Here is a 23,576-nt window from a genome sequence, read left to right on the forward strand (position 1 = left end):
ATAACTTACATTCCTCTCAACCACATAGAATAATAAGTCATAGCTTCTTCCAGCAGAGTATAATGAAAGCACTACTGAGCCTTCCGTTTGAATTCCTTCACCTCCATAGGCAACAAGCTTCCCTCACCTTGTCAAATCAAGCCTTTCACCATGACACACTCTAGCAAATGTTTCTGCTGACACAACATTACACTTGGAACCTGCATCAACCTTGAGCTCTTTGGGTTTGCCATTTATCCGAACAGTACAAAACTCTTCATTCTTTGCCCTTAAATCTACTCCATTAACTGTCTTATGAAGCACTGACACACCATCAACATAAAGAGTAGGGTTGTAGCTTTCTAATTGATTGACTCGTTTCTTCAAATGTTCCCTTTTAATAAAAGAACATGGGCCTTTTGATTTACAAAACCTTTTGAAATTATTCCATTTATTGCATTTGTGGCATTGTTGATCAAAAGCTAGACATTTTTCCTTTTTAGATTCATGACTTCCACCACAACTACAACAGTTGGCAATGAAACTAGGTTGGGTCCCATGCTTTGAGTTTGCTGACTCACTCTTATGCTTCACTGAGATTGTGCAAACTCTGGAATTTGATCAAAAGTTCTGGGGTTTACCAGTGAGTGCTGCAGGGGCTGCAGTTGCTGCCATTTGCTTGGGCCTGTTTCTTTTAACCACATGCTACATACTATGAACATGAGGTTTATCACTGTGCCTTCTAGAGCTATTCTCATTGGTAAGCATACTTGTGTGCTTTTCTGTGAGCTTGTATATCTGGCAAATCTCAATGGCCTTATTCAAAGTTAAAGCACTGTCACAAAGCAAAATCTTTCTCATAACATCATTTTAATACCACACACAAGTCTGTCATTTATCAGCTCATCCCTTAAATCACCATATCTGCACGTTTCAGCCTTATTTCTCAGGTCGGTTATATATGCTGCAAAAGTTTCACTAGGCTTTTGATCCCTTGTGTAAAATACATGCTGTTCCATTGTAACATTTGTCTGGGGGTTACACATTTCTCTAAATTTACATTTTAAGCACTCAAAGTCCTCCCTTGACTCAGCCGGTATAAGAATATGATGGTTTCCCCCTCTCCTGTATAGATAGCAGGTGCATACAAAATGAATGTTCCCTTTCTATGGCTTCTGACTTAGCTAACCTAAGCAGAATAAATGCCTTTGTACAATTATCTTTATCAGAAAATGCAGCATGTATGAAAATATCATACTCTTGCTCAAACACTCTCCAGTTCTCAGCAATATTACTGTCAAATACAAGTGCACTGGGTTTTCAATATCCATCTGCCATGCCCACAAAGTATGTACAAACACACTGAAAATATAGCTCTTGTAATTATGTACGAACAAACAGTTCTGTAGTTCTGTAAGCTTGTAATAACATTCAAACGCACAATAAACTCTGAAATACTGTACTTTGTGAAATATGCTCTGTAATGGCTGTACTTGGCAAAATAACTTTACTATAATACTGCACAAACATGCTAACACTTTATACATTTCTGATAACTTGGGTATCTTTAATTAAAACGAAAAATACAGATTCACTAAGCATGTATTGAAAAATGCAGTTGTTTCCCTTTATTGTATTCATTTTATGTAATTCAGACTTTATTTCAAACATCTTCCTTAGTAATTAAATATTTTTATCAATATCGTACCGGTTTATGTGAATATAATTTAGAATGTTCTTTATGCCTGATTTCATATTTTGCTAATAAGAAATAGTGCTGAGCAAGTTTTAATATCTGAAATTTGTTTCTGACCTGTTTTGTGAAGTATGTATATTATAGGAATGATTCACTCCTGTATATTGCTCCATTTCTAGTCAGTTGCCTCATGGCTGTAACTCTGGATCCCACTTCTGACACTATGTTGCTCATCTCTCTCTACCACAGATGACAAACAGGCAAGGTATTTCATCTAGATTATCTCAACAGCTACCTACAAAATGGCAGTCAGACTTGCACATGCTCAGTATTTATACACTTGTGCAAGACCTTGGATAGCTTCTTAAACAACACACACATTGATCTACAACTGCAAAATAAAAAAATGAAAACAAAAGGTGAAACAATCAAAAAATGTTGATTAATCAGATATGAAAATCATAGAATCTAAAGAAAAAAGAGAAGAGGCACATGTGATACTTAGCCAAAGTTAAACACGCTGAAAGATTTGAAAAAGAGAAGAACTAAAATGTTGCCTGCAAGGAAAATGAATTAGAAAATGCAAGAGGAAGAATGTGATGGGCTTTTTTAAAATTACAAGAATTAGAGAGAAAATTACAAGGACCCTCCATGATCTGTGTTGAGTGATACTGAGAAGATTAAGAGAAGACAGAAATGATGCATCAAGTCATTATACTATACAGGTCAAACAGATCATCAGCAATGTAGTGCAGTACATAAAAACAATAAGATTTAAGTGCTCCAGAGGTTATCAATGCTGCCTTACAGCATTTGGCATTCACCAGTAGTGTGTTCACCACGTATTATCCACTTTGCATTGTATTTTGTTAACAGTATTTGAGTGTTTTTCATCCCTTGAACTTGAATAATAACTATGCGATATAGATACAACTGTCAGACTAGACCAAACTCCTAATATTTATGCAAATGCTATCTTGAATTTTGGACCTGGTTGATAAACTGGATAGCACTAAGAATGGGCTTGTGTTAGATATTGTTGTGTTTCTTTTACTGCCATGGCTTATAAGCATACTGCATTGATTGTTATGTCTGCATCGTCTACACATGTGAGTGTCTATACTGTGGATGTTTTATTGTAACTAAACTAGTCTGAATAGAAGAGCAATGTGCTACCACTGTAAAGAGGTTTCAAATGACTTCTGTTTACAATTCCACCCCCATTACTGATAAACTTAATTACCTAGGGAAAACATTATCCAAACAGATACTGTATGAAATCGGTTCCAGTGCTTACTATTTGAGTCCTGGGTAACTGCTACAGTGTCTACCTGTTGCAGAGCTTTATGTATATAAAATATAGCCTAAGAATAGTGATTAGCATTGTTTCTTAGTAGCTTACCTGTGCCATAGCTTTGTATTGTTGAACAGCTGTTTTCTGGCTAAACTCTATCTGGCTGTTGCAACTGATATCCTTTATTTTAGCACAAAATGCTGTTATAACAGTAGTAGTTATACTATATGTGCCTCTATCCAATTATCAACATCCTGGGAATAATTTGGGCACTTGCCTATAAATGATTTCCTCAACACACTTGTATTCTTTGGGCCTTACCCTTTATTCATAGATACAGCTGATGTATATTTGCAGTCCATAACATCTGGTACTGTGCTTGGACTTAATTATTTCTATGGCTTTACTAAAATAGCCCTCTTTTTGTACATGTTTAAACTGATTACCAATGCAGCAAAGTCTTTTCTTAACCAGTGTTTATGTTAAGAACCAGTACTTAAGTTAAGAACTAACTGTATGTGTTAAACTGATACTACTTATCAAGGTTTTGCAAATCCAACTGTTACTGCATTGAAATTCATTGCTGTTACACATATTATTCTATCACCATCAAACTATCATCTTTCTTATCATTTTCAGTCCACTAACTATATTAACTGTGGTCCTCTAATGTGATCCTCTTCCTGGCAATTTATTCCCCTAAAAGAATCGAGACCACCATGCTCAAGTGCCATTACATACTGGACCAGTGCATGTCCTTCAGTAATAAACTATCACTGCCACCTACAAAGCATCCTTACATACTTCAATTACATTAAAATGCCTAATAAAAAAACTCCTTCAACAAAAAAAAGCTAAAAGTAGCCAACCCTCAATAAAGTTCAGGAGCCAGCTGTACTTACAAATAACCACTCTGGTACTTCTAACATTAGCAGCTTATATAACCTCTTACCAGTACAAGCTAAATGAACGTTCACCCTCCCACTCCACCTCTAATTTCTATCCCCTAGCATCGAAACCATTAAACATTCCCATATGTAGCTCCATCTTCAATATCACAACTCTACACCATGCATGTGTTACCCTTCACCCGCACTGTAACACACCTAACATTTCTCAGAAATATGATAAATACATAGTCAAATTCTTGAAAACTCTAGTCAATATAGCATCTAAGCTAACTCTCAGTGGTGACATACACCTAAACCCTGGCCCAACCTATGAACCACATATCTCATCCTCACAAAATGACACTCAAACTCAAACTACTCAATCTGCAATCATTCTGCCTAAGAACAAGTCTGATTTACTACTAAGTATAATATAAGAAGTGTCAACAACAAAATCCATGAACTGCATGCTAGCTTTTCCCTACACTCCCCAGATATTGTACTTCTCACCAAGACTTGGCTAAAACCCAACACCCCCAGTAATGAAATTCTACCAGCAGGATATAATACCATATGTAAAGACAGAATTACTAAAAGAGGAGGAGGAGTAGCACTACTCTTTAAAAGTCACCTATCTGTTCAAACTTTAGATGAAACAACTCTAAACCTTAATGCTGAAACAGTATTTTCTAAATTAAACATTAACCCGAAGAAACACATATTATATGTCTATCTATATACAATTGGGAGATAACATCCAAACTATAGAAAATATACTACACTGTTGTAGCAAAACATTAACTTAGGAAACAATAATCATGGGAGACTTTAATGTAGACTGATTAGACTGCAATTCCCCAAACCCCAAAAACTGCATCAATCTGCATAGTTTCATACAACTCATCCAGTCATACACTAGGATTAATAAAACATCCAACAAACGCTCCTCTCTAGATTGTATATTAACAAATAGACCAACCCTCCACTCCCACTTTGACTGTCTACCAGATAGTCTCAGTGACCACGTCCCAACCTATTACTTTGGACATTAGCTAACCCATCTAAAGAAACTACATTTAAACAAATAAGAAACAAAAAACACCTTAACCCTGACTTCCTTACTGACATACTCAAACATTGTAATTTGACACTACTGAAACTTCTACCCCTACAGGAAGCAGTAGACTACTTTAACTCTACCTTACTATCTATACTAAACTCCCAGACTCCTAGCAGAAACATATGAGTTAAATCTAGCTATGCCCCATGGTTAACTAAAGAAACCCATTCATTACTAAAATCTAGAGACAAGGCTTGGTCAATCTGGAACAAAACAAAGTCCAATCCCATTCTACAAAACTAACGGGAACTTAGAAATAAAGCAAAGCAGCAAATTAAGCAAGACAAAATAAACCACTACTCAGAAATCCAATCAAAGCACTGAAATAACCCACAACAATTCTAGAAAGCTAGAAACAATATAGTTCTACCAGGCAAGGTCAATACTCCCCCACCTACTAGAATAATAATCATGACAACATTGCTACTCAATTTAATAAATATTTTACAAAAATGATCTTAGTGCTGTCCAATAATCAAACCCACTCAACTATTTGAACTACTACTACTGCCTCTTCCAATACCAGCCCACCTTCTCCCTATAACCTGTACTAACAGAGACAGTAAAAAAACTGCTCAAAAAACTAAAACCAACCAAATTAGCTGCAAACAACCTACTAACTGACTTCCTAAAACTAACAGCTGATGAAGTAGCCTATCCCATATCAAGTTTGATAAACAGATCCACAGCAGAACAACAGGACCCTCCCATTTGGAAAACCTCTCACATTATACCTCTGCATAAAGGTGACTCTTCAACAGATGCCTCTAACTACTGCCCAATCACAATATTATCACCACTGTATAAAACACTAGACAGAGTCACTCACACACAAATTATTGAGTACCTGCACACTAACAAACTTTCAACCAACACTCAACATGGCTTCCAATCATTTCATAGTACATCAACAGCGCTAATGTCATTCACCAATACTGTCAACTATCACAGGAGCAACAGTAATTGTGTATCCTTTATCTTCCTTGACCTATCAAAAGCTTTTGACATGGTTTCTCATATTAAACTTCTAAACATTCACTCTGAACTAAATCTTTGCCATTCTACCCTTGCCTGGTTTAAGGATTACCTTACTGGACACCAGCAAGCAGTTTCTTGGCAACAGACATTATCACCCCTTCTACTAGTGACTCTAGGTGTCCCCCAAGGCTCAGTTGTAGGCCCACTGTTATTTTCAATATTTACAAATAACCTTCACACTTCACCCCATAAGCCTCTCTCATCCAATATGTGGATGATTCAGCAGTGATACCCGCTGCTTCCTCAATTCAAGAACTTCATAACTTAACACAACAAACCTTTCTAGCTATTGAAACTTGGCTTACAAACTTGCAACTAATTCTAACCCGCCAAAAATCTAAATGTATTATTTTTTCCATCCCACCAAACCTGCCTCTCCCTCTAACACTTTCAACATTGCATCAGTAAATAACACCATCATCCCCCCATTACCACACACCAAACTTTTAGGAGTTGAAATTGATTGCACCTTAAAAATTCGATATTCACATTTCCCAAACAGTAACAAAAAAGTACACATTGCATAGAAATAAGCACTACTTCACTACAAATACTAAAGCTATCATTGCTCAATCTCATTCAATCTCCACAGTATAGTATGCAGCTCCTATACTCACTAATCTAAAAAAATCAAAGCTGGATAAACTTGAAACCTGTTACAATAAAGTTGCCAGGTGTGCTACAAACTTACCAGCCAGAACTCACCATTGTATAGCCCTTAAGCAAATCAATTGGCTAGATTTCCCCCACTTTCTTCACCACAGTTAGCCATGGCCCATAAAATCCTCCATGAAGCTGAGAAAACACCAGTCCTACAATTATTACTTCAACCATATGCCACTAACAGAACCCTATGCCCAAGTAACAAATACCACATAAAAATCAACATAACCAAAAATCAAGCAGGAGAGTCTTGTTTCTCAAATTATATTGTAAAAATCTGGAATTATCTACCAGAAAACATTACAAATATTACATCTCAAACCCAGTCTAAAACAGCACTAAAACCCACTTACTCAATAAATGGTAGTGTCCTTGCTCTGCTTCAGACTAACTTCTCTCGCTGGCTACTCCCTTGATTCACTTATAGACCAGTTCTTTTCCATCTCTCTGTTCTATGCCTCTTTGCATACTAATAACCATAGTACTATACTAACGTAGAGCTGATGAGATATCATGACTAGACATGCCATTTCTTTTGTAATTTATATTCATAAAAAGTGTAAACCCATTTTAGATATTCAGAAATCTGTAATGTCACTTGGATCTCTTAGGTACTTCCACAGAAATGTATAACTGCTGGGATCTCTCTTAGATTATTGTGTAAACTTTAGACTTTAGTAATGTCATATTGATCTCTTATGTATTTGAACAGAAATATATAACTGCTCTCTTTATTTATTGTGTAAACTTTATCTATATTAATTATGTCTAGTTGCTTGTGACTAGGCTACTGTTTTAAATGAACTTCTTTGTCCCATGGCTACTACTGATATTTGTATTTTAGATGTTCATTGTGGAGCTTTTCTCCCTGGGCCTCCATTGAAAAAGGACATGTGTCTAGTCAGACTTTCCCAGTAAAATATAAAATAAATAAAATAAATAAATACATTTGGCTGTTCAGTCTGGATCATGGCTGATGTGCCTTTTGTCTGTATGTCTTCCCTGTGTTTACATGGGGTACATTGTTTTATTAAACTCCATCTTAAACAAAACGATTTTCATAAAAATACATTTTTAAGTTATTAAAACAATTATAATAAACAAATTACCAGTTAAAATCCAGCTATTTCAATTATTTCGCACTCTTCTTATTTAAGCTAGCATTTCCTTCAGAAGCATACATTTACTTTCATAATAGTTTTTGTCAATATTTCTTACCTTATTAAACAATACCTCCTGACACCTTCTATCTGTATTTCCCAAAACAAGAAAAAAACATTATCCTGTTCTATAGTTCTTCTTTATCTCTTTCAACTTTACAATAATAACCATATTTTATTTCCATATTTAAATTATGTATTTCATTGCTTTTAACTCTGCTATTCTTTCCCAAAAATCAACCAATATAACACATTTGAAAAAAGAAAAGTTCCATACCTTATTCTGCATTATACCTATCTGTATTGCATTGCATTTCCTGTTTCTGCTTTTATTTCATTTCTACTTTTACAACTATTTTCCTAAACTGGTTATCCATATCTCATATTGTCACTCTAACTCATTGTTAAATCTCATATTCCATTTTTAATAGCTTTCACAAGATCTAGACTTAAATTCTCCCAAGGATTAATGCAATAAATATTTTATTTATCTGTTCAAATAATTTTTTCTTCTTAAATTGAACTCCACGATATCTATATTCTACCCTTCTAGCTTCCAAGCATATTTATAAATTACCAATTTTTATTACATTTCTTTCATTTTTTACATATTATACCCTTCTAATATTCATTATAATTTGACTATAATACCTGAAAAAGTCTTCCTTCTTACCCAACATACTTAAAATAAGATTAAAATAAAATAAAACTCAAATGCAGAGATGCCAAAAAATGATTGTGCTAATTATCCTCATCCCTGCCCTCTGTCATTATAAATAATCTCCTTTGAATACAGTATAATATAGAAGCCCATACACACATACATATATAACTAATAATTCTAATTCCAAAACTTCTTAGAAAACATAAACTCCACCATTAAACCTTATTTCATTCAGTAAAGCTAACTTAAACATTTCCAAAAAACTCATCTCAAAAGCTTTCCAAACATTCACTATCTTGCTTAATGTTTACAATACTCCCATGTATTGATAATTCACAATTTCATTTTTTTCAAACATAATATATAAAGTAATACATTTTCTCATTAAAATACACCTCTACTTTTTCTGCTGTCATATACCCCTGTACTTTATTTTGTATTCAAAGCCAATAGACTTTTATACTATATGTATATGTAAGTTAACTATTTTCACACTTCTACAAGCTACTAAGATAATGTCATTCATGCAATTACCCATCTTCTGCCTCATTTATTTAAACTGTTACATTGTCATGATCATCAAATCCTATTTTTCATTTTTACATGGGATCATGGTGTCATGTCAACTGTGACCATTTCTCTTGATTCAAACCATTCTCTTACCTTCTTTGACAGTCACGACAGCCTGTCTTAGGTCTTCTGTTATGCAAACCATCCATCTCTTTAGGTTGGATGTTCTTGTCTCCTCTTGTCTTCTTCCTGTCTCTCCCAAATGTAGTTCACCAAATTATTTTCTGCTTCTATGCACATATGACTGAACCACTGTAATCTGTTTTCCTTGACCTCTGAAAGCTTGGCTACTTTCACACCTGCTCTACCAATTTTTTCATATTTCCTGTAATGTGCATCCTACTATCCCTCTCAGACACTTCATCTGCTTCACTTCAAGCTTTCTCAGTTGTTCTGCCTTCATTGCCCACATTTCTGTGCCATGTAGAAGCACTGGTTGCACCTCTGTTTTATGTACACCATTCTTTTCTTTGGTATTCTTCTATTATACTCTACCCCAATACTTTGTACCACTCAACAGCAGTTTCACTTCTCCTCAGCCACACCTCCTAGATACTTCAAGATGTTAACCTGGTCCATTGTTTTGCCTTCTATCTAATTTTCAAGCTTCTAATTTTCCCCATTTGACACTGTCTTGTCTGCAATCAGTTTCATCCCATGTGCCTTAATTTTTCGTTTCAGACTGTTATCATTTACTTTTCAAAGCCTGCTTGCAGTTCCACATCATTTACATACAGCAGCTTTGTTGATCCAGCCCCTCTGATCTGTTTGCTGCTGTAGTCCATCACCAGTATGAACAGGGGTAATCTTAGAGCTGAGCTATGATGCACACCCAGTCCCGCTAGGATTTCTTCTGTGAGTCCAAACACTGTTCTTATTTTTGTCTTTGAGTCTCTGTACATAGCCTTCACTAATTCTGCCAGTATTTCCAGGGCAACTTTGAACCATCACAGAATGGCCCAAATTAGCTTACTTGGGATCTTGTCATATGCCTCCTCCAACTCTATGAATGCCCATATGGAACCTTCCTCCATCTTCAGCTTCTTCTCCATTATCTGTCTCACTGCAGACTTTGGGTCATTTATACTGCATTCTGATCTAAATCCAAGTGCTCATCTCCTGTGTTACTTTCTACTCTTCTGTATATCTGTTTATTAGTTACCCCCAACACTCTTATGGAGTGAGACAGGAGTTTGCAACCATATTACCTGCATTTGTGAATATCCCCTTTGTTGTTGTACATTGGCACTACAATACTTATTTTTCCATCAAAAGGGGGTACACCCAACTCTCCATACCACAATGAGTACCCTCTGGAGCAATTTCTCTCCTAACATACCAAACATCTTGATCATATCTGCAGTGACTTCATCTGAAATTGCCACTTTCCCTAGCATAGTCTTCCTTAGAGAACTTTGCAATTTGTCTATGGCTTGTTCTTTTTCTTCTTTCATTGTAATCTGTACACGTGGCAGTACAATTTCTGTAGTGTTTTTGTCATTCAAAAGCTTCTTGAAGTACTTCTTCCATCCACCCTTGATGCCTTCTGGATTGGTGACTAAACTGTTGCTGGGTTCCCTTATGAATGGTGTCTACCAACTATCTTCTTAATATTTCTGAGGATGGCTAAACCTGTCTTGGATTGCGATTGACTGTTCAGTTGCCTGAATCCTTTATTACCATTATTGATTTGCTAAATCACAAGTATCTTGTACAGTGTACTAAATGCTATGTATATTTAAAGGTAACACCTGATAACACTGGTGATCTATGTTCTTTGTCAAAAGTTGGATGATTTGCTTACCATTAGCAGTAAATTTGGACTTACTGATGACACTTGCACTTATGCAATTGGCACAGCTTGGAGAATTGTTGTTATATATATTAATAACTGGACTGATGAGATAAATAACATTAGGCAAAGAGCAAACAGATCACATTTAGGAAAGCATGTGGCTAATTTTAGTAAAGATCAGTGAAATCCTACTGAACAAGTTAATATCACTGGCAAGTTTGGTGTTCTGGATACAAGTATTCAGCAATCTGAAAATTCAGAGCATATAGAAGAAAATAAAAAATAAGAAAGAAAGGAAGAAATCCACAACAAACAACAAGGAAATAAAATGGATAAATGTCTGTAAAGCAAAGAGAATACATATTAAAAAGGACACTGCTTTGTTATGTAACACACAGAGTACAGGGAATAATAAAATGTTTTTTATCAGAAAACCTTCAGTCTATAGAAAAGGGCATCATTTTCCCAAAAGAGAAGGAAGAAAAAAGAGGCAAGGGCCAGGTGAAAAGGAAGAAATCAAAATTAAATGCAAAAGGATTAAAGAAAATTACTGTAAGATAAAAGAAGAGAAAACAGATGTTGACAACATGGCTCAAGCTGTGAATGAACAAAGCCAGCTGGATGACAATTATATGCTTGCAAATGCAATAAGCAATGAAAACAGTGGGATTAATAAGACTATTGGTGATGAAGATCATTCCTTTGTAACAACTGATAGAACAGATATTACTGAAGATTCTTCAAATCGGGTCAGAAAATATATTTTTGTAATTGTCGATTATATTATAAAAGGAACTGACACTTACATTTGCAGAGAAGATAATGAACCATGAATAGTGTTATGCTTGCCAGGAGCAAAAGCAGAAGATGAGAGGGAGGCCTTAGAACACCTTACTGTAAGGAAGTACATATCTGGTTTTATTCATGTTGCTACAAATGATCTCATCTGCAAGGATTCTATGACTGTTAGTAGAAAACTTGCAGCCCTCTTAGATAGCATAGCTTGTACAGGTGTTAGAATGCATTTTCACAAATCACATATGGAAGGGAGAGTCAGGTCACCATGAATGAAAAGAGTTTGGGTCTTTATTACATAATCAAAATGGCTAAATATCAAATGCTGTTTCATCAAACTACTAAATATCAAACTACCATTTATGCGAATGGCCAATTCACCGATTTTTTTTCTCTAGGCAAAAAAAATCATTTGGCCATCGTCATGAATTTGCCCTTTTCCCCATTGTAGTGTGATCTTGGAGCTGGTATATTTAGTTAGAGGGTGTGCGGGGAGCATAGCCTCCCACATTGGGGGTGTGTGGGGAGGTCAAAGCCCCCCACTTTGCAATGCTTGAAGTGGTGTGTCGTTTCTGGTTGGCCTACCAATTGGCCATTCATGTAAATGGTATTTTGATATTTAGTGGTCGATGAAATGGGGTTAATGTTTAGCCATTTTGATTAGGTGATATAGACCCAAGATTTTGGGGGTAAATACTTACATGAAAAAATCCTCATTTTAATAGAGTATCTGAGCCTAATTTTGGGCACACATGTGATCAGACATGATGGCATGTACTTGTCAAGATCAGGGAAGAGAATTTTTGCAGTAGATATTGTGCAATATTTAACAATCACAAGGCAGAATTTTTGCCAGGTCAAATAATTTAACAGTTCACAGATAGTGACATTTGATGCATCTATGATGATGTGAGAAGTATTAATAATAACGTTTTTTTATTTGAAAATTTGCTACTTTCCCCCCAAGATTGATGTTGCTACTGTTCGTGAAATCTGGTTAAAGAGCAATGACTAGAAATCAATTCTGTCACAGTATAAATGATTTTACTTTAACAGACATTCTATCAAAAATCAGGTGGAGGTGTTATGATAGGGATTAAAAATAGTTATGAGACCTGTTATTATTACCTGTTCAATGATAACACCAAATTGTGACAGTAAAGACTACTCTGGTACATATAACAATTGTTTAAGGATATAGACCACCAAAGTCAAGTGCTGATGACCTAGAGAAATTCTTGCATTTCTTGTATGAAATACAGGAGGAAAGAATGGTGGCTGGAGACTTAAATTTACTAGAAACAAACTGGAATAATGTTGATTCAACAGCATTAGTAAGGAAATTATTCACAATGTATGTTCAGGAGCAACAATTGCTTTAGATTTAAAAAAAAGCCTGCCAGAGAACAGGACATACTAGATATTGTTTGTGTTCCTAAATAAATTACTGTTACGTCACGTCAGGTTTTGCCACTGTTGATGTGCAGTTATCATGGAGTTATAAAGGAAAATTTGTTGTTAGATAATTCTGCCAAATTGAAATCTAAACCAATGCACAGAAGATTAATAACAGATTGTGTGGAAGCAAAGGAGTCACTATGTAAAACTAATTGGAATGATGTGTTCAGTGGGAAAACTGCAGAATGAAGGTTGTGAGTTTTGAAAGAGACGTTGGTTGAATGGAAAAACTCAAAAAAAGTTTAACATCAGGATCTCTTCACACAATGTCAGGAGGATATATTTCCATAAGGACAAGATACTTGATTAAGAAGAAAGACAAAAAAATATAAGAAATGGAAAAGACGTTGAACTACAAACTTTGAATATTAAAATAAATAAGCTGGACAGACAAATAAAACATAACATGAGACAAGATTAAGAAAAATTTGAAGAAAATTTACATAATGATATTGAGCATAATAGGAAAAAATTATATAGATACATACAATGTTGAAGAAGTAAAGACATACTAATTGCAAAACTGTGTGTAGATTCTAAAATTTAATCTCAGACACAACAGCTTATAGATATATTTACAAAATCTTATGCAATGCAATTTAGCTCCATAAAGGAGGTGATAAATTGTCCTAGTGACACGTAGGTAATCTCGGATACTGAAATCAAATTGGGTTGGATTGCAAAAGAACTATGCAAACTGGATCCAAACAAAGCATAGGGAGGAGTCAGAATTAGTAATAATGACCTGATAACACTTCAGCAAGAACTTACAGTACCATTATAGCTATTATTTACTAGGTCATATAAATATGGGAAGATTCCTCAAGATTGGAGGCATTTGTTTATTAAACCTGTCTTTAAGGGAAAGGGAAGTAGGACAAACCCAGAGTCATATAGACCCTTAAGTCTATTTTCATGTTGTGGAAAAATAATGTAGAAGGTAATATTGGATAAGTTATTGTCAGAACTGGAAAGGCTGGGATTTGAAACCCTATATCAGCATGTATATGATGAAAATAGATCTATTACCACCTATAACGTGATAGTCTATAACAGTATAATAACAGCTATAAAAAATTGTGCTGTGATGCAATTTATATAGATTTAACTTGAGCATTTGACATGGTCACACACAAAACGCTGATTAATAAATTTAAAACAGCTAGGTATTGATGTACCCTTGATAAGATGGATAGTTGCATGGTTTACAAATAGGACATGACAAGTATCATACAGCAAATGAACAGGTAAAATTAGAGGTTACAGTCAGAGTGTCCCACATTGCTCTGTCCTATAGCCATACTTGTTTAGATTATATCTTTCAGATCTATCTTTTTCATCTGAGGTGTTCTACAGTCTGTATGCAGATGATTTGAAATTGAGTAAACTGATTTCATGTGTTACAGATAAGGCATGTCTGCAGAATAACTTGACTAAATTGACCATTTGGTCACAGGAGAATAATATGCTGATAAATATGTCAAAAACTAAACATATGAGATTTGGGAGACATAAACTGAAAGGTGAATATTTAATACAACACACAGTAATTGAAACTGTAGATTCATTTAAGGACCTGGGTATATGAGTCGATCCAGCTTTGAGATTTTCTAATCATCTCAACCAATTAATTAATGATAGTATAGAACTATAGGTTATATAAAAAAGATTTATAAAGTCTAGGAAATCAGAAATGATGAAGCTATTGTTTGTTAGTTACATTAGACCCAAACTTGAGTATTGAATAACAGTATAGAAACCTTATGAGAAAACAAGCAAAAGGGTATAGCAGAAATATACCAAGGGCATCCATGGATACAAGAATTTAAGTTATTATGAAAGACTAAAATATCTGAACTTGTACAGTTTCTCATATAGATATTTAAGAGAAGATCTTATTCATGTATATAGGGCATTTAGAAACATCTACCTCTGGGAATGTTTGGAGTTATCAAAAAGTAGTAGAGAATCATCAGATAACCTGTGTAGAAGATTCTATAGGAATGAGAAGTGGTTATCTGAGAGACAGAAGCTGATGCATGGAATAGACTACCACATTACTTTAAAGCAAACACTAGTTTAGATATCAAAGAAAAAGTACCACCAACTTCCCAGAGCAGCAGAGTCCAACAAAAATAAAAGCAAATAATCCAAGAACACTGATGGACCCAAGAAAGGCACGACTCTCCAGGTTAAAAACTTAATTTATTGTAGGTCATAAGCACTTTCGCAGCTACTGCTGCTTCATCAGATAACAAACACATTAAACCAAAAACTGACTTTTAAATAGAGAAGTTAAAACATATTAAGTCACATGACCACAGAATTTAAAGAAACACAGCTAAAATATATGCTAGTTTAGATATATTTAAGAATAGCCTGGACACTTATTGTGGGAACAACTGTTTTGGAATATTGACAGGCTAGAAGGGCATTAATGCCTGTGCTTGAAATATTTGTATGTATGCATGCATATTAGCCTTTATTTTTAAGTATCCAATTAATTAATAATATCAATAATTTATTATTTAGTCTTTGTTGGCCAGGTTAGTCCCACCAGGCCAATGTCCTGTTTTCACAGGATACCTTAGGGGGTATTCATACTGACTTGGGGAAATTTGGCTAGGCAGGGCACATGGAAACTTTCCATACACTTTTTTCAGTAAGTGCTATGGGATGTTTTACATCCATCTGAGCTATCACTAACTCAGGCAGACAGGACCTTGGTTTAATATCACATCCAAAGGAGTGCAACCCCCCCCCCCACCCTGTTAGATGCATTTCTGTGTCCATCATAGAAAATGAATCCAATTATATGATGTGGGAATAGAACACACATCATGCTGATCTTCCAGCACCAAATGTGAGTATGCTACCTACTGAGTTACTGACACTGTCAATATCGTTGGGAGGTTGTGGGGTATTCCCAAATGGAGGGATGAGATGCACCCAGTAATGGGATACATCTGTGAGACTCCTATGCTATGCAGTGGCCTTAGAGAGAGAGAGAAAGAACAATCAGAATTGTCAGTGATGAAAAGTTGGTGGCAGCTGGTAAATAATAATAATAATGGTGATGATGATGATCAGGAGGAGGAGCATACCTCTCAACTGTACAGGTTTTCGCAGAATGTCCATATTTTTGCCTCTTCCTCATAAAATTAGTATTTTTCTGGCAAATCATTGAAGATTGAAGTAATTAAATAATACTAAATAATCACAGACATTGCAGTTTCAGACGTTATATTCTTCAGAAAATATGTAATAAAGCAAAATATGTTATTCTACTAATGTTCAAAGTTTATAGGAGCAATATTTAAATACAGTACCTGTTTTGGCCTTTGTCCCCCCATTATTTCTAGCTTTGTTCTAATTTCTTGCACTGAGAGATTGGACGAGGAGGATGATGATGATTTCCACTTCAGAACAGCTAATCAGAATGAAATCCTAACCTCATCAAACAAATTACCTCTTACTAGATTACCCGAGAAGTGATGACCTGTATCCCAAATTCACAAAAAAAAATCTGCAGCCCCTGTATTCTCTCATCCCTTCTGTATGAAAGAATTCAGTGGACAAGTAGGTAGATTCTGCAGCCTGTTTAACAGCACTGGTCAACTCCTTCAAAAACTGAGAAAAGACTGACTCACTACAACCTATCAAGAACCCCAGTGAATATGGAATAAGAATATCTCTTTACATTGACAAGTTTGTCATCAACTTCCATCTCTTTGAATTCAACTCATTTCTCACCTTGTTAAGCATACCTGTAGAGTAAAATTGTCTGACCTCCATATATGTGCATAAGGAAGTTTTTCACTAACCCTCAAGGTTCACCAAACTCAGTATACATAGAGATGCAAGTTAAAAAACAGCTCACCCTTACCCCTGAAAAATGTTTTTAATGTGTTTGTTTTTCAAATAACATCATACTAAATGGATTTATTTTCATGAGCCAGAAGTCAATTCAAGGGCCTCGATCTAGCATTTAGGTTAAAAAGGAGTGATTCAGTAAATCAAAAGCTTTGGTGTACCCAACAAAAAGTTCATCTATCAGTAATTGCGTACCAATAACTTTGAGTATAAGACCTGTTAGTATCCATCAGCCATCATGGTACTAACACCAGACCTAAAACTGTGTTGGTATCTGTTCAGAACTCCATACGGAGCCATTCCTTTACATCAATGGGTTTGCCATTAATTCCTGACTCATTATAACAAAAATACTGATCATGCTACTCATAAAACAAAACAAAATACATGTTAAAAGTACTTTTGCAGGGAAGTAGCACCCTAGACCCTCCACATGGGGAAGCAATGTCCTCTTTATGCCCCCAAAGCTCTGTATCTGCTAACTCACATTGCTTAACGTTGGCAGTAGGAGAAAGACTGCCTTACCTCCCTATATTTCTGTGGTGTTTGGTTAATAATAATAATAATAATGATACATTCAATGAGCTGGGAATTCATGGGTTTACATCAATAAGATGGGAATGAATGACAAACTTGCCAATGTAAAGCCATGACCCAAATACTTCAAGACACCAGAATCTCTCCAGATGGCTGCAAATGGGTGCCTCATCAACATAGGAACCTCACTATACTATAAGTATAACCATTACTAATACATCTCCCAGAATAAAATGATTTGTTAATGTCCTCCCCCCAAAAATATGGTCTGGGTCCTCTATTATTTTCACTATTGTGCACTGAATTACTCATTTATTCCCAAACTTTAAGTACTAATGTACATTGGTGAAATAATCACTATGGTCTGGGTCCTCTATTATTTTCACTATTGTGCATTGAATTGCTCATTTATTCCCAGACTTTAAGTACTAATGTACATTGGTGAAATAATCACTACTAGTGAATATGGATCACATGCATAGCTCAAACAAAAAATGTGAAATAATTAAATACGTTGATCAAGTCCAAATAATTCATTCATAAAACCAAATCTCCACTTTTTTGAATGCATATTAAATTCACTGTTTATCCATATATTGATGCATTTTTAGTAATATGTCATTACATTCACAGAGATCCCAGCGGTGGCAAATCACCAAGTAAAATTCATTAAAACTACTTCAATGTAAATGGACTTTTCATTTTTCTCCACTGTTCTGTGACCTCAGAGTTAGTATGTTTAAGTACAGGGGTGTGTTAGGGGGCCTACCCCAAGATTAGAGTGTGCAGTGAGGCTTGCTCCTCTAAAAAAAAGACTTCCTCCAAGGTTTGCTGAGAGTAGTTTCAGCATTTTTGTTTTCACTGGCTTTGTCTTCACTAGGACTCCTGTTGATTGATCCACATGAATTTATATTTTTAGCCCTAGTGGCTCCAGAATGCCAATATGCCCTTGTGTAAGTATTTTGTTATATAGTTTGACACAAATAGTAACTTTCAATACTATATAAATGTATAAAATGCACTAATGCACAACTTCAAAGACACTAGAAACCAGTTAATGTCTAATGCTAAGACTGCTACAGAAGATGTGTAAAGCTCAGTTTACCAAGTATATGGCCTCCTTCTAAATGCACTCCCATCCTCCAAGAGATGCTTCTTATTTATTTATGTATGTATTTATTGACATTTGATTACCAGGAAATTCCAACTAGGTAGAAGCCCATTTTTAGCGGAGGCCCGGGGAGAAAAGATCCAAATTATTACAAAACATTTTAAGAACAATAATCTTATAATCTTCACAAATAAATCAAAACCATCTGCAGTTTAAATAATTATAACAAATTAGACACAACATAAAAACATTAGTTAAAATTGATATAAGGTATATGAGACTCATTTAATATTTAGAGAAGTTTTAGACAGTTTGTAGAGAAATTAAAAGTAAGTTAGTCTAATACAAATAAGAACTGCAATATGAAATGAGGAAAAAAACAGGCTTATGGTATATTTAGAGAGAAAGTCAGGGAAGAGAATTAGATAGCAGCAAGGAAGTAAGTGAAATATGAAGAATAAGGAAGTACAAGGAATGAAAAGATACCTGTTCACATTTAGTTTATCCTGGATTTATTTGAGCAAAAATATTATTTTGGCTAGGAAGTCTTTCAGAGTGGTTTTGAAAGATGGGAGGCAGGGTATAGAACTGATGGATACAGGTAAGGAGTTCCAGGCCATAGCATCCTTGTATAGACAGGGCCCAGCAGATTTGCTAGGTTTGTATTCGGACAGGAGTTTTGGTCACTGGTTCACAATGACCAACTGGGAATATAGCGGCGTAGAATGTTTTTTAGTGCTGGACAGGCAGATAAATGCTGGATACTTTTATGTGTGGTAAGAAGTTGTGTATATGTTAGTAGATGTGGCAGTTCTAACCAATTTAGGCTTTTCAATGCTATGCAGTGATGGGTTCTGAAAGGGGTATGTGCTGCAAATTTAGCAAGTTTGTTATAGCATTGTTCAAGTTTTAATTGTTGTGAAACCTGGGGGTTAGTAAGGATGGGAACACCATAAAGAAGAGTGGGGAGGAGATAAGTAGTGGCAAGTGTAGCTTTAGTTGCATCAATGAGAAAGTTGTTGGCTCTGTAAATCATCCCTAGTTTTTGATAAGTGTTTGTTATGCAATTTTGTATATGCAGGTTGAATGTAAGATTATCATCCACTATCACCCCTAATAGCCTGCTATGAAAAGTGACTTCAATGGTTGTACTATCAAGAGAGAGGACTTCAAATTTTGTTTTTTATTATCATAGGATCATAAGAGATTACTAGGCTATTGACCCAGAGGCCATTTTAAGCCTAGCCATTTCATCCCAATGTAATACCATAGAAATGCTAGTCAGTATCCAAGATTGCATTTAGTAATGAGTGCCCATGTCCAGGAGGGTTGTGGGCTCTATCCCTGGTAAGAATTTATGATGCCCCATCCACTCGTCTACGTTCCTCTTGAACAGTGTTATAGAAGTGCTTTGTTTCACGTGAATTGGTAGCCTGTTCCAAAGACGTAACAGTTGCTGGGAGATAAATCTGTCCCTCTAGCATGTTCTATTTAAGTCACAGGCCATATTTAGGGCCCTGGAATGGGTAGCCGTAGTCCCATGTGATTTACAGATATGCATTAAGTTCATTAGTTTTGGGTCTTGGATTACTCTGGCACAAGTCTCCCCTAAAAAGTCTATATGATATGGAGTATAGTGACAGGGACAGGGACTTTAGTTGGAGATGGATGAGAAATGGATTTGGAAGAAAAAAGTAGTAGTTTGGTCTTTTTGGGGATGAGCATGAGTTGTGAGTTACAAAGCCATGTTTCAGTGGCTGTTAAATCTTCCTGAGTAATTTTTTGGAGGTATGCCATTTTGTCAGATGTGCAAATGAAAGTGGAATCATCTGTGTATTGTATTAGGGTGGTCTGTTGTGTGGAAGTATAGAAGGTGTTGGTGAAAATGTTAAAGGGGGAGGGACCAAGGATAGAGCCTTGTGGTACACCTGTGGCGACTGGAAGTAAGGAGAGAGATTGTGAAGTGCCATTTTACCGACTGATACCTATTGGACAGGTAGCTTTTGAACCACAGAAGGGTGGGCTGAGAGAGAACTAGTCAGGAATTTGAAGAAGACGTTTGCTACGACAGTGTTAAGGTTTTAGACAAGTCCAGAAATAAGGAAGAGACTTGTTTGCCATTATCTCTGTTTTTATTGACAGAATCTATATAGGCTAGAAGGGCAGTGCTAGTACTATGGGAAGGTCAGAGGCCATATTTTGTAGGAGAGAGGAGTTTTTCCTGCAGAAGATACTCTAGCAATTGTTTTTGAATAGATTTTTCAAGTATTTTGGTGAGAGGAGACAAGATTGCTATAGGTCTAAAGTTATTAATGTCTATTGAACTTCCTCCTTTGTGTAGAGGGATAACTTGTGACTTTTTCCAGGGAGAGGGAATGTGAGATTCCTTGACTGACCTATTTATAAGGATTGAGACAGGATAGGCAATGCTACTGGCTGCTGTTTTTAGGTACTCACTTGGAAGGTTATCAGCTGAACAGGAGCATGTTTTCAGTTTGTTTTAGAGTAGCTTTCTATAGGATGTGTGCACAGGTTTGAAGTTGAAAGTGGATGTGATGATATATGGCTGTTGGACATGGTTGGGATTAGATGTTGAGGAATCCTTAGTTAGAGATACTGTACTGTCTACAAAATAAGAGTTTAACTGTATTGCACTTTCAAATGCTGAGTTATAGGGAGAGGGGCTTGGGTTGAATTTTTGGCCGGGATGTAAGATTTCTTTAATGGATATCCAAAATTTTTTAGAGTTGTGTTTAGTATTATTCTGAAAGTTAATATAGTATATTTTTTGTCTTCATTTATTTGCTTTTAGTATGATTGCAAAGCATTCTGAAGTTTTTAAGGTATTGAGGTGTTTTATATTTTTGCCATTCCTTCTCTGCTTTTTCTCTATCCTGCATAAACATTGTCCTCTTTTTGGATTGACAAATTGCATTATTTGTTTTCATTCTCTTCCTTCTAGGAGGTGCAAAGCTATTTAGGATATTTAGAAAAGTTGCATTAAATTCAGTTATAGCATCGTCTAAGGGGCAGATTTTTAGGAAGTTCCAGTTAACAGATGATAGTGTAGTAATGAACATTTCTGAGTTAAACTTGGAAAGGTTATGTGTTGTTTTAGAAATATGCTGTTTAATTTGATGTGCGTGATGTCTAGTCATATAGACTGGGAGATGATCACCGAGACAGTCTGACATTGTACCAGTGATGGAGCATTTGCTAGGGTCTGATACTAGGATCAAGTCTAATAGAGAATTTGAAGTCTCACTATAATGTGTGGAGCTATTAATTAGTTGTGTGAAACCATGTAAGTTCATGTTAGACGAAGGGGAGTTAGAATTTATGTTCAAACTAACTGACATTCACTTCACCTAATAACATTTTTTCTTGTGGAAATATTCAGGATACCCAATATAAGATATCTTATAATATAGCTGTATTGTCACTAGGAGGGATATAAAGGGTAGTAAGACATATTTGTTTATAACTGTTTATTTTGAGGAAAGCAACAAGAACCTCTGCTGAACTAAATTTTTGTGTTGGTTTACTGTAAGGGGAAATGAGGTAGGTATCGGGAAATATTAACGCAAAACCCTCACCTTTCCTCTTTATATGGTAATTACAGATGATATTATACAAAGGAGGTATAACTTTGGAGTCACTTATGCTGTGTTTAAGCCAAGTTTCAGTTACAGAGGGGAACATCAGGCTTATGTTGGTAATCCAGGCATGTAGTTCTGCAGTTTTATTTCTTATACTTCTAACATTTTTTACAGCAAAAAATAGATCACCATGGTTGGGGAGTGGCCATTGCTGGGTTAGAAAAGTGTGTGGTAGAGACTTATCTTTGTGTTCATTGTGATTGGTGGGGCCAGGATTAGGGTGTATATCTCCTCCTGGAAGGATTTTAGTATATTGTGAAATTATGCATACTTGTTATTGGAGAAGATTCTTGCACTTAATTATGTTTTGGTTTGAGTTGAAGGGCAATTAATTAGCCTACAGAGGATAAGTGGCAGAGTATGGATGGGAGATAGGAAATTCACCCCGGGGATCACGTCAGTCACCCTGCTAGACAGGGGTCCAGGGAAGTAAATATTGTGGCAAGAAATGGCCAGGGAATTGTTATGGCTAGGCTTGTACAGGCCCTAGAGCCGATAGCCTAGTACCAACCTATGAACCTATGAAGTAGCATAATTAAGTACAGGAATCTGTATTTTATAGACGTCAGGTAGTGGGGAAGTAGCAATGAAGAAGGAAACAAGAAGTTACAGGACGGTAGGAGAATCAGTGATGGTGGATTCTGAACGCTGGAAGAGGATAGGTAAGTAGAGAAGTAATTTCTATAAAAGAAGAGAGGTAGGTTGTCCTGGTATCTTCTCTGGAATGAGAGTAAAATATGAATAAAATATGTAGATTAACCTTACTTGTCCTATAGACTATCACAGCAGTACTCTGGACAGACCTTAATATGATCCTGTTTAAAGAAAAAGCAAATCTAGCAATTAATTTATTAAGTCAATCTACTTTTATAAACTATCATTTTCCATTAGTTGGTGTAATAAGTTTAAGAGTTACCCTGCAGAGTCTTAAAGATAAAGAAAATAGTGCTGTGAGTGTACAGCACTCCAACATAACAATATTTATTTAGTTATTTAGTTCTTTTATTTTATTTATTTATTTTACATTTGTTTACTGGGATAGTCCGACTGGATACATGTCCATTTTCAGCGGAGGCCCGGGGAGAAAAGCTCCACATAGTCAAACTTACATAGATTACACAGAAGTTAGGAAACAATATTAAAAAGGTGATTATATACAATGGCTTATGTAGACGTTAGGAAACATTTATAAAAACAAAGTGATTATATATCTTGCTTAATAGTGTGCCCAAATAGGGACTCACACTTCTCATGGACAGACATAATTAAAAGTA

The sequence above is a fragment of the Protopterus annectens genome, chromosome 9.part0 (assembly GCF_019279795.1).
Source record: "Protopterus annectens isolate FY-2018-M chromosome 9.part0, PAN1.0, whole genome shotgun sequence".
Taxonomy (NCBI): domain Eukaryota; kingdom Metazoa; phylum Chordata; order Ceratodontiformes; family Protopteridae; genus Protopterus; species Protopterus annectens.